Source organism: Urtica dioica, chromosome 6 (assembly GCF_054948205.1).
Source record: "Urtica dioica subsp. dioica isolate 48M chromosome 6, U.dioica_male_clone48M_v1_H2, whole genome shotgun sequence".
Lineage (NCBI taxonomy): Eukaryota > Viridiplantae > Streptophyta > Magnoliopsida > Rosales > Urticaceae > Urtica > Urtica dioica.
The window spans coordinates 42,771,789-42,785,567 of record NC_142761.1 but is presented as its reverse complement, the minus strand read 5'-3'; positions in this window follow the sequence as shown (position 1 = coordinate 42,785,567).

Sequence of the window (13,779 nt, the reverse complement as noted above, 5' to 3'; positions counted from 1 at the left end):
GGGCTCCTCCGGTGGCTAGGATCGGTCTTCCCAGGATGATGGGAATGTCGCGGTCTTCCTCCATGTCAAGTACCACGAAGTCGGCGGGGAAGATGAACTTGTCGACCTTCACGAGTATGTCCTCGATGATGCCTCGGGGATGCTTGATCGACCTGTCCGCCATTTGAAGTGTCACCCGCGTGGGCTTCACTTCGCCGATTCCTAGCCGTCGAAAAATGGAGTAGGGCATGAGATTGATGCTTGCCCCCAAGTCGCAGAGTGCCTTGTCGAAGGAGAACTCACCAATTGCACATGGAACGGTGAAGCTTCCCGGATCTTTGAGCTTCGGTGGGAGCTTTCGTTGAATTATAGCACTACACTCCTCCGAGAGTGTAATGGTGCTACAATCTTCGATCTTGCGCTTGTGCGTGACGATGTCCTTTAGGAATTTCGCGTAGGCGGGCATCTGCTCAATGACATCGGCGAAGGCGATGTTGATGCGAAGTTGCTTGAAGAGCTCCATGAACTTGCTATATTGCTTGTCGAGCTTCGCATTCTTCAGTCTCTGCGGGAATGGCACCGGCACCGTCTTGATTGTGGCCTCGGGAGGGGGAGGCGTGATCGTTAGAGTTCCGACCGTTGAGGAAGATGGCTTGTCCTCTTCTTTCTCTTTCTCTTTCCCTTTGTCGGCGCTTTTGAGCTCGAGCCCGCTTCTCAGTGTGATGGAGTTGCATTGATCTCTCGGGTTGACCTCGGTGTTGCTTGGTAGAGCGCCCTGAGGTCGTGCATGGAAGTCCCGAGCTAGCTGCCCCACCGTCGTCTCGAGGTTCCGGATTTGTGCCTCTTGATTCGTCATTCTTGTTCGAGACTCGGTGATGAAGGAGGCCAAGAGCTCCTCTATGTTTGGCTTTGGTGCGGGCTGAACTTGTTGTGGACGATTCTGGCCTCCCACCTGTTATTGATCTTGGTGCGGCATCCCCGGTTGTTCCTCGCTCCGGTGTTGTAGTTGTTAGAGTTTTGGAATGTGGGCCGGTTGTAATTCCCCACATAGTTCGCATTCTCCGCATGGCCATCATTCGCGTGCGGGCAATCGTCGGTGAAATGACTCCCTTGACACCAGAAGCACGGCTCCCAAGTCGTTTGCGTGGAATTCACCGCAGCTTTCATCTCTTTCATCTCCCGCATCTCCTTTCGGAGGTTTGCCATCTCTAATGTCATCTACTGCATTGTCTCCGGATCAATCGAGGTCATCGCGGCTTGAGCAGTGGCGGGGCCGGCCTTCATGATTCTTCTCTCTATCGGGCATTGATCGTTGGAGCGCGCTAACTCCTCAAGGAGAGCTTGGAATTACGATGGCGTCTTAGTTAGCACCATGCCTCCCGCGGCGGTGTTGACTAAGGTCTTTGTCGAGGTGAGGGGTCCGTAGTAGAACGTTTGAAGTTGGACCGGCAACGAGACCCCGTGGTTTGGACATTTCCGGAGCATCTCCTTGAAGCGTGCCCATGCTTCGTGGAGGGACTCGCCGTCCATTTGCGCGAACCTGTGGATGGCGTTTCTTAGGCGGGCCGTCTTCTCGAACGGGAAGAACTTGGCGAGGAAGGTGTTGCACAGCCCCTCCCATGTGGTGATGGAGTCGGGAGGCAGCGAGTTAAGCCATGCTTTTGCCCGATCACGGAGAGAGAATGGGAACAGTTGGAGTCGGATGGCGTCCGCGTTGATGTTGTGGATCTGGAATGTCCCGCACAACTCGTTGAAGTTGGAGATGTGCTCGTTCGGATCTTCATTCGGGGCTCCGGAGAATTGATTCTGCTGGATCATATTGATCGTCCCCGTCTTGATCTCGAAACTTTGGTTCCCTCTGATGGCCGGGTTGACAATGGCCGGGCGGTACCCTTGAGTGGTGGGTAACACATAGTCGATGAGTGGTCTCTCTTCGTTGGCCATGATCTCTTCCTCAATGTCTTCCTCGTCTATGTCTTTCTTCTTTTCCTTTCGATTTCTCTTGCACGTTTTCTCGATTTCGGAATCTATCGGAAGGAGACTCGAATCACCGTCTTTTCGCATCAACCTTCAAAAGAGAAAGATAACGCAAAAACAGGTGAGACACAAAAAAAAATAAAAGAATGTTCAAATTGAAATCTAGTCGATTGAATTGCAATTAAAAACTTGTTCCCCGGCAACGGCGCCACAAACTTGTTGCGATTTTTACGCGCGCAAGTGCACGTGTCGCCCAAGTAATATAGTGAATTTAAGTACGAGTGTCGATCCCACGAGGAACAAGCTTAATTAACAAACAAATCACTAGCACGAATTGAACGTAAAGGAAAGATGGAAAGATGTCACAAATTAATGACAAGTTTTAAAGCAATTAAATAACAAAATACTTAAGCAGAAGTTGTAAGCAGAATGAAAGGCTAAGGACCAAGGCTTCACGGGTTTATTCAACAGTTTGGATACATGACTTTCACGCACAATCAATAATCACTCACTACTATTTGCTAATCATACTCACGGAATGATATTGCTAAATCTCTCTCGAGCATCTAACAACCTATATCAAAATTAGGAAAATCTTCTCTCGATCTCAATCCCTAACAAAAACATGCATTCATAACAAGAGCATTCACACGATTCTAAGGCAACCTAACTATCTCTAGCCTAGGCATGCAACATAGTAATTCAAACCAAATCGCTAACAACCTAATCTTTCTCAAGCATCAAGTTGAAGTATAAAATCATGATCAAGGTAGCTAAGCTTGAACACGCATTAACAAATGGATTTGAATTAAGCAAAGTAGTAGAGAATGAGAATTGAATTTCAATATATTAAATAATATCCATAACCGAATCCTAAACCCGCTACGCCATAGTCCTTAATGGAATTAGTTCATGGCGTAGCGAGGAAACAAAAATAAAATAAAAGAAAAGGAAGAACAAGGAAACATACTTGAAATACTAAATTGAAAAGTAAAATAAGGGAGTTCAAGAGAAAAGAAAAGAATAAAACTGTGATTGGCGCCAAATTGATGAAGAACGGGTCTCCTCTTCTCTTCTATCTCTCCCAAGCACTAAGAAAAACAATTAAAAAGTGGCAAAAAAAAATCTTAAACAAAAGTTTGAGAAGTGTATTTATAGGCTTAGGTCGAAATTAGGGTGTTTCCTCTAATTTTCGGAGAAGACTGGGTAACAAAACTTGATCCGACGGCCCAGATCGCTCCAAAAAATGCGTTTCCTTTTTTTGGATTCGCGCACCTCGCGGCGCGCGGTACATGGGTCGCGGCGGGAGGTAGTATTTCTCGGGAGGTCGCGTTCCGCGCTTGACGCTCGGGGATTTTCGACGCTGAAATTCTTCGACCTCGCGGCGCGCGGTATGGGGGTCGCGGCGCGAGGTAAACAATCCCATACCCTCGCGGAACGCGCCAGCTGCTCGGAGATGACTCGGGAAGCTTTTTCAAACCTCGCGGCGCGCGCTAGGGAGGTCGCGGCGCGAGGTCTGGAGTCTTCTTGACTCTTCCTTCATTCTTGCCTCGTTTTTTATCCCGAATGCCTCGATTTGTACGGATTTGCCCAGAGTATCATAGAAACCCCTTTTTTACCTGAAAACCTTCAAAACACACGAAAAACCTCAAAACTACCCAAGAACAAGCTCGGATTTAGTTGGGATAATAGGAGTTTTCTACGTACGACACGCACCTATCACGTTCCATCTGCGTTTTGTTTTAACTTGAAAATCCATTTACACCCAATCACCTTTCGATCAGCAGGTAAGTCAGTGAGATACCAGGTGTCATTACACATAAGAGCCAAATACTCTTTTTGCATTGCCTCTAGCCATTCAGGAACTTGAACATCCATAGTCACTGAGTCCGGTTCTAGAGCAGCACTAAACACCTTCGGCTTGAACACGCCACTTTTAGCTCTAGTAACCATGGGATGAGTATTCAGCTGTGATGGAATCTCAGACGGCTGCTCAACTCCAGACTGAACTGGTAGGTCAGGAAGAGAAGACTCAAGACTAGAAGTAACATCCGGAGGTGATAAAACTGGAGGAGTGTCAGCACCACAACCTGCAGGGTTAGTGACAGTACTAGTAGGAACAGATGACTGCACATATTGGTCAAAAACACAAGGCAGACCAGGTGGTGAAAGAGATGACACTATGGGAATATTTATAGAGGGAATGGAAGATGATGAGATCACCGGAGGAGGCACAGAATTTGTAGGAAAAAGTTTGGTATATGGAAAAATTGTCTCATAAAAAATAACATCACGAGAGGTATAGAGACGACCATTTCTATCTAAGCACCGATATCCCTTGTGATCTGGACTGACTCCAAGGTAGACACAGAGAGTTGAACGAAAAGCCAGTTTGTGAGTATTGTAGGGTCTAGTATTGGGATAACAAGCACAGCCAAAAACCCGGAGATGATCATATTTTGGTGGTTGAGCAAATAAGGAAAAATAGGGGGTATTGCCATGAAGGACAGGAGTTGGGAGTCTATTGTACAGATACACAGCAGTTTGAAACGCCTCATCCCAAAACTTAAAAGGCATTTGGGCTTGAGCAAGAAGAGCTAGACCATTTTCAACAATTTGTCTGTGTTTTCTTTCCACTAAGCCATTTTGTTGATGAGCATGAGGACATGGTTTTCTGTGTATGATACCTAAACTTTCTAAAAACTTTGTGAATGGTCGAAACTCACCCCCCCCAATCTGATTGAACACACTTATTTTGTGAGAGAACTGAAGTTCAACTAAGGCTTTGAATTTCTGAAACACAGAGAATGCTTCAGATTTGGCTTTAAGCATATAAATCCACGTGTATCTGGTATAGGCATCAACAAAGGTTATATAATATTTGAATCCATGTCTAGACAATATAGGAGATGGTCCCCATAAATCAGTGACAACAAGCTCAAAAGGTGTTGAATATTTAGTTTCAGAGGTAAAGTATGGAAACTTGTGAATTTTACCATAACAACAGGCTGAACAGATATCAACTGAGTCTTTATTGATAGTAAACGAAATGTTACAATTTGACATGACATTTTGAACAACTTTGCTAGATGGATGGCCTAGCCTATGATGCCAAAGTTGAAAAACACGAGAATGAGGAACACTAGCAGAAATATATGCTTTACAGTTTGAGACAGACTCAGTTGAACGATGTGTTGACCTGGATATACTAGGACTGGACTTAGACGCTGAACTGAGAGCAACTTGAGAATTGTCAAACACATAGAGTCCATCCCTAAGCCGTCCCTCCAAAAAAAATTGTCACGACCCGCAGGACACCCGTCGCCCTCGGATCGCGACCTTTCTCGTAACATTTTCATAACCATTTATATTTTCAAACGAAATGAATATAAAACATTTTCAAACGTCATTTACAAAACGTTTATTGAACAACAGCGGAAATAAATTTAATTTACATATAAGGAATAACAAAGGTTTCTAGAGCTAGTCCGCTAAAAATTGGTAAAATTTTTCGCTTTTAAAAGGGTTACAAAAATGCGGACTACCCTAGCTTGCTATCCATAAGCTATATAAAACTTTCACGAGCATATAAGCTCGGTTTTCAAAAACCTGATACCCATTTCCCAAAAAGACATTTCCTATGCCACAGGTCGTCATAAGATCTACCTTGACTAGCACTCCTGCTTCGCCTGAGCTTTTCCTTTATCTACAAGGAGAGGGATTTAAGGGGTGAGTCACACCGACTCAGTAAGCAGGATATCTAACCTAGCACTACATGAGATGCATGGTTGCAGATGATAAAATGCAAATGACAGCAGGTAATAGATTCAGAAGAATAAAGAAGTTCCATTATTCAATCAGGATAACAAAAATCTCATTCAATCAACAGAGACATATTCAGTTTTAGAACCTCATTCTAAAACAATCAAACACATAATCATATAGGAATCCGGCTAACAACCGTCTTCCTAGAAACTCATCCATCTCGCTCATACCGGCGCCTTACATCAGTGGACTGGCCAATCAACACTTCAGTCCGCAACCGTTCATGAGAGATGAGTAAACCATTCTGAGAACTTGAGCCTAGCCCTCAGGAGGCCGAAGTTTTAACGTCTGGGATCCACTAGCACATGTAGGAGGGCCTTAGCGCGCGTTTGGTAGAGGGAATCAAACCCTCACCAATCCCTGGTCGATCCAGGGTTCATATTTCCTTCAGGACAGGTAAGCCACCCATCGACTTACCTGAAGCCACCCATCGACTTCCCATTAAAGGGCCTTCGGGAATGCCACTCGCTACATTGCCGACAAGAGTTCGTTATGTTTTACAGTGGACTGGCCAATCAACACTTTGCATTACACGCTTCCCGAGACCTTTAGCACGTCCTGAAGCGGCGAGAGAAGAGTTAATCGAGCTTTAATTTCGATAACTCTTTCTTAGAATCTTCAAAACCGGCTTCGTCGCCTTCGCCTCGTCCGGTTTCCTTTCGTCCGTCTAGATCTCAAATCGTGAAATTAGGCGTCCTTGGTGAGCTCTCCCACTTCCCCGACGTCTTTCCTCTTGGTCCGGCGTCACGGCGACGTCTCGTTCTCCTCAGCCTGTAGCGCGCGGCGACGGGGACTCACGGCGGAGATGGCGCGCGACAAGAAGAAAGGAAGAAGAAGAAGAGAAAGGAGATGGCGGTGATGGTGGGCTCGGTGAGGTTGAAGGAGATGACCGAGAGTTTTTTTTTTCTCTGTGTTACAGGTGGGTCTCGCGCGGGTCAGGAGAAGCAGAGGAAGAAGAAGAAAAGAAAGAAAGAAGGGAAGAGAGAGAGAACGTGAGGTGGCTGTGTAAGAACGAGGATTAGTGGAATACATAAACCACGTGGCGACTCCTCACTAAGCCACACGTGTACAGGTGGCCCACCCGATTTGTGACACGTCTCTCTTAAAATAACCCCTCTTTACTCTTTTCTTTCAATCTCGTCCTTCATTTTCTTGCACTTTAGTCCTTTCAGACTAAAAACCTCACAGTCTCGTCCTTAATTAATTGAAAATAATCTCGAAAAATAACCGAGAAAATTCTCATTAATTCTCGTTACCTTGAATATATTTAAGGGATTTCAGAATTTATTTTCACTCTTGAGATTTTTAATCTCCGAGTACATTCCGAGTAATTTTATTCAAAAAATAATATCCGGTTTACTCGAATATCTTTATTCCGAAATTTCGTCACCCTCAAATATTATTTCCTTCGTTCTCAAGCACTTAACTTTATTCCAACATTCAAGTGCTTTCAAAAATCCTTTTCCTTATATTCGAATTATCAAAACTCACCATTTCCTTATTGTGAATTCTTATAATTCATTCACATAAAGAGAGAAGAAAATTTCCTTTATTTATTAATGAGAGGAAATTTTTACAGATGCTGACGTGTACAAAAGTCGGGTCTCACAACCCCTAACCCCTTAAAGAAGTTTCGTCCTCGAAACTTAGAAAAGCGATGGGTACTTTCTCTTCATTTCTTCTTCGAGTTCCCATGTCGCTTCTTCGACATTGTGCCTTTTCCATTGCACTTTCACCAAGGGGATTACTTTGTTCCTCAAAACCTTCTCTTTCCTGTCGAGAATTGCAACTGCTGGCTCCTCATATTGTACATTTTCTGAGATCTCGATTTCATGGACCGGAAGAACGTGAGAAGAGTCCTCCACATATTTCCTTAACATGGAAACATGGAAGACATTATGCAGATGAGACATTGATGGTGGCAGAGCTAAACGATAAGCTACCACTCCAACGCGCTCCAGGATCTCAAAAGGTCCTGTATACCTGGGGCTCAGCTTACCCTTCTTGCCGAATCTCATTACCCCGCGCATTGGTGAAACTTTCAGAAACACTTTGTCTCCGACCTGAAACTCAAGAGGTCGTCTCCGTTTATCTGCATAGCTCTTCTGACGATTCTGAGAAGCCTTCATCCTCGCTCGGATCTTCTTGATTGCTTCCGTAGTTTGCTCTAGCATCTCTGGCCCTACGAGCTTGTTCTCTCCGACTTCGTCCCAGTGGACAGGGGATCGACATTTCCTTCCATAGAGTGCTTCATATGGCGCCATTCCAATAGTCGCTTGATAACTATTGTTATACGCAAATTCTATCAAAGGAAGGTAACGGCTCCACGAGCCCTGAAAATCTAACACGCTGGCTCGGAGCATATCTTCCAGAATCTGAATGGTGTGCTCACTCTGCCCATCAGTCTGAGGGTGGAAGGCTGTACTGAACTTCAATCTTGATCCCATGCCATCGTGGAGACGTTGCCAAAATCTCGAAGTGAATCGAGTATCTCGATCTGAAACGATCGACAAAGGAACTCCATGCAGGCGCACTATCTCCTTGATAAATAGCTCAGCTAATCTATCAATTGAATAAGTGGTCCTTATGGGAAGAAAGTGGGCCGACTTCGTCAACCTGTCTACAATCACCCAGACTGCGTCATACCCTGTCGTAGTCCTGGGTAAACCCGACACGAAATCCATCGTGATTTGATCCCACTTCCACTGTGGAACTTCCAAGGGTTGCAACATCCCTGCGGGTTTCTGATGCTCAGCCTTAACCTGCTGACATGTAAGACACTTTTGGACGAACGTCACCACATCTCTCTTCATACCCGGCCACCAATAGATCTTCTTGAGATCTTGATACATTTTTGTCGCACCTGGATGGATCGAATATGGAGTCCCATGAGCTTCTTGCAGCAATTGGCGTCGGAGATCATCATCGGCGGGCACACAGACCTTACCGTTACATCTCAACATTTCCCGATCGTCGAGCTTGAATTCACCTTCTTGATTCCCTTGGGCGTCAAACATCTTCCCAAGCAAGAAATCATCCGCGTATTGTCCCTCCTTTATCTGCTCAAGAAGGGTTGGTCGCACATTAAGAGCTGCTAATCTTCCATTGATCAGCTGCATCTCCAACTTTTCTATCTCTGACTTGAGCTGAGGAGACTGTCCCACTAAATTCGCAGCTACTGCGGCGATCTTTCGACTAAGGGCATCAGCCACCTTATTCGCCTTTCCAGGGTGATAATGAAGCTCAAAGTCGTAATCATTCAACAATTCCATCCAACGTCCCTGCCTCATATTCAACTCTTTCTGAGTAAAGAGGTATTTGAGAGTCTTATGGTCCGTGTAAATGTCGCAGTGTACTCCATACAAATAATGCCTCCAAAGTTTGAGTGCAAAAACCACAGCTGCGAGCTCCATATCATGCGTTGGATACCTTGTCTCGTAGTCCTTGAGCTGTCGAGATGCGTAGGCGATCACCTTGCCCCGTTGCATCAGCACTGCTCCTAGGCCTTGTTTCGATGCGTCACAATAAATTGCAAAATCTTCAGTTCCTTGTGGAATTGCAAGAATTGGAGCTATCGTTAGGCGCTTCTTTAGCTCTTGAAAACTGCTTTCACACTTGTCAGTCCATTCAAACTTGATTCCTTTTCGTGTTAATTGGGTCAGAGGCATGGCTAACTTAGAAAATCCTTCCACGAATTTCCTATAGTAGCCAGCTAAACCTAGGAAACTTCTTATCTCTGTTACTGTTTTCGGCCTATTCCAGTCCTTAACTGCTTGAATCTTCGCTGGGTCGACCATAACTCCTTCCTTCGAAATGACATGACCCAAGAAGATTACCTTGTTAAGCCAAAATTCACACTTCGAGAACTTGGCATAGAGCCGTTTTTCTCGGAGTTTTGCTAGAACCATTCTTAAATGCTGCTCATGATCCTCCTGAGTCTTCGAGTATATGAGGATATCGTCTATGAAAACGATCACGAACTTATCCAAGAACGCCTCAAACATTCGGTTCATTAAATCCATAAATGCTACAGGAGCATTCGTTAATCCAAAGGACATGACTAAGAACTCATAATGCCCATATCGCGTTCGAAACGCTGTCTTCGGAATGTCTTCCCCTCGGACCTTAAGCTGATGATAGCCGGAACGTAGATCGATCTTTGAGAAGATTTGCGCTCCTGCTAATTGATCAAACAAATCATCGATACGAGGAAGCGGATATCTATTCTTGATAGTTACCTGGTTCAATCCTCGGTAGTCGATGCATAATCTTAGAGAACCATCTGCTTTCTTCACAAATAACACCGGGGCTCCCCACGGTGAATGACTTGGACGGATGAAACCTTTATCCAACAACTCCTGTAACTGTGTCTTAAGCTCTTTCAACTCTGATGGAGCCATCCGGTATGGGGTCTTCGATATCGGTGCAGTTCCAGGAATCAATTCTATGCAGAATTCGATCTCCCGATCAGGTGGTAATCCAGGTAGATCTTCAGGAAATACTTCTAGAAACTCCTTTACGACTGGAATATCCTTCGGCTCTACCTTCTGTTCCTTCGATACATCTCTTACGCTTGCCAGGAATCCGGCACATCCACTCTGTAGCATTTTCAAGGCTCTTATCGTTGACACCGTTGGAATGGCTGGTTTCCGAGATGATCCATGAAAGTAAAACGATTCACTCCCAAGAGCTTGAAACTTAACTTCCTTCTTATTGCAGTTAATCACTGCGTGATGCTTGCTCAACCAATCCATCCCGAGTATAACATCATAGTCAACCATTTCAAGTTCAATCAGATGAGCCATCAGCTCTCTACCTTGAACGTGAATTGCTACGTTCTTGAACCATAACTTAGATTCGAACAGATCTCCTGCCGGACTGACAGTTATGAACGGGTAGGAAAAATTCAACTTTTCACTTTCTAACTTTTCAGCTACTCTAGATGCAATAAATGAATGTGTAGCACCTGAATCCATGAGTACATAAGCTGAAAGATTTCCCACAGAAAGCTGACCTGTAACTGCAGTAGATGTCCCCGTACGTACATCATCTTCACGAATAGTGAACACTCGAGCATTGGCTTTCGGTGGGGCCTTGGCTGGTACATCTCCTTGTCTCGGGTTTGGACAAGTCCTGGAATAATGTCCCACTTGGCCACAATTGTAACAAGTAACATTATTGGCTCGGCACTCGCCTGGATGTCGGTTCCCACACTTCGCACATGGAGGGATGTTCTGATTGTCAGGTCTGGCGCGCTTGTTATCGACGTTCTGGTCACCTTTCTGGAAGCGCTTACCTTTTCCATATGAGTTTACGCCTCCCGACTGATTCCTATGTTGAGGCTGATTTCCATAGTTCGTCGGATTACGGCGTCCTGACTGCTGCTGGAAACGATTCCGCTTGAACTGATTCCCTGTGTTCGAACCAGTTTGTGGTGGCGGCACTACAGTAAGAGGAGTTGGAGCAGAAACTGCCATGTCTCCATGCCAAGCGTCGATCCTCAACGCCCTTTGAACCGCACTAGCGTAGGTTCTTGGCCCAGTGTCTCCGCTCTCTACCAGCTTCACGATTCCAACGTTCAAACCATGCATAAACTTCGTCTTCCGTGCTTGATCGGTCGGAACCACGGACGGAGAAAACTTTGCCAGCTCGTCGAACTTCGCAACGTATTCCGCTACTGGCATCTTCCCTTGACGCAGATTCATGAACTCTCGAATCTTACCGGATGTGCTTGCCTCACTCAGGTATTTCTCATGAAAGAGGTTGATGAAGTGTACCCATGTCATAGTCGTTACATCCTCTGACATGACAGTTACCTCCCACCAGCTTCGAGCCTCAGAGGTCATCTGGTAGACCGCGCAAGCTACGCGCTCCGCGTCGGACAATTGCATATAGCTGACGATCTGTTGGATCTTCTTGATCCAATTCTCAGCCGTTACAAGGTCAGGACCTCCTTCGAATACTGGTGGCTTCTGCTTCCGGAATCGTTCGTACACTGGCTCTCCTATAACAGGGGCTACATCAGGAATACGGTAGTTCAGCTCCTCCGCTCTCACTACCGGTAAGGCTGGAAGAGGTTCTTGAGATTGGTTCTCGGCAGCTAGAGGAGGATCCGGTAGAACCTGCTGATCCATTCGCTCAAGCAGCAATGCCATCAAACGATTCTGTCTCTCCGTTTGCTCATTCCTTTGCTGCGCTTCTCTAGCCTGTCGTTCCAACGATTGCTCTATCCTTGCGATACGAGCGTCAAGACTTTCCTCTTCTTCTGCCATTACTCCCAGATTCTAAAGGAATCACATAACAATAGCCAGGTCAGAAACTGAACGATGCCAGAAAGCTCAAGATATCGTACATATTCTCCAACGAATCCAAACAGGAAACACAGCACACCGACAAATTGATACCCTCATACTCCTAGTAACCATAAAAAAGAATCACACATGTAGACACTCAGACCGTAAACAAGATGCTAAGTCAACTAATAGATCTCACAGTCTACAGAAACGACTAAACCTGTGGCTCTGATACCAAAAACTCTGTCACGACCCGCAGGACACCCGTCGCCCTCGGATCGCGACCTTTCTCGTAACATTTTCATAACCATTTATATTTTCAAACGAAATGAATATAAAACATTTTCAAACGTCATTTACAAAACGTTTATTGAACAACAGCGGAAATAAATTTAATTTACATATAAGGAATAACAAAGGTTTCTAGAGCTAGTCCGCTAAAAACTGGTAAAATTTTTCGCTTTTAAAAGGGTTACAAAAATGCGGACTACCCTAGCTTGCTATCCATAAGCTATATAAAACTTTCACGAGCATATAAGCTCGGTTTTCAAAAACCTGATACCCATTTCCCAAAAAGACATTTCCTATGCCACAGGTCGTCATGAGATCTACCTTGACTAGCACTCCTGCTTCGCCTGAGCTTTTCCTTTATCTACAAGGAGAGGGATTTAAGGGGTGAGTCACACCGACTCAGTAAGCAGGATATCTAACCTAGCACTACATGAGATGCATGGTTGCAGATGATAAAATGCAGATGACAGCAGGTAATAGATTCAGAAGAATAAAGAAGTTCCATTATTCAATCAGGATAACAAAAATCTCATTCAATCAACAGAGACATATTCAGTTTTAGAACCTCATTCTAAAACAATCAAACACATAATCATATAGGAATCCGGCTAACAACCGTCTTCCTAGAAACTCATCCATCTCGCTCATACCGGCGCCTTACATCAGTGGACTGGCCAATCAACACTTCAGTCCGCAACCGTTCATGAGAGATGAGTAAACCATTCTGAGAACTTGAGCCTAGCCCTCAGGAGGCCGAAGTTTTAACGTCTGGGATCCACTAGCACATGTAGGAGGGCCTTAGCGCGCGTTTGGTAGAAGGAATCAAACCCTCACCAATCCCTGGTCGATCCAGGGTTCATATTTCCTTCAGGACAGGTAAGCCACCCATCGACTTACCTGAAGCCACCCATCGACTTCCCATTAAAGGGCCTTCGGGAATGCCACTCGCTACATTGCCGACAAGAGTTCGTTATGTTTTACAGGAGCTGTCTACAGCCTACCTGTCTATCTTATTACAGGAGGAGATCTTATCGGGATAAAGCCCATCATTAACATTACTAATTTCACTGTATGGCTCTTTAAGTATTTTAGAAGGAGTTGTCGACAGCTGTGAGGCTGGACCTTCTCCTAGAACAGTTCCTCTCGGGATTGAATCCGAAGGACACCGTCTTTCCTCCTCCTGTTGTCCTCTCATCAGGACGAAGGGGTAAAACCTATAACAGAAGCTTAACATAGTTTTAAAGGCTTCAAGGTTCTTAACCCGCTAATCGTTTAACCCTACCATTTATTTATCTTATTAGTTAGTGGCCGAAGCCTTATTCGGCCATCTTGTCTAACTGAGGGTTTCTCTTTGTTTTAGGATTAAACGAAGAAACATAAACAATTATTCTACTAGGCACCATTCCCCTTTTGG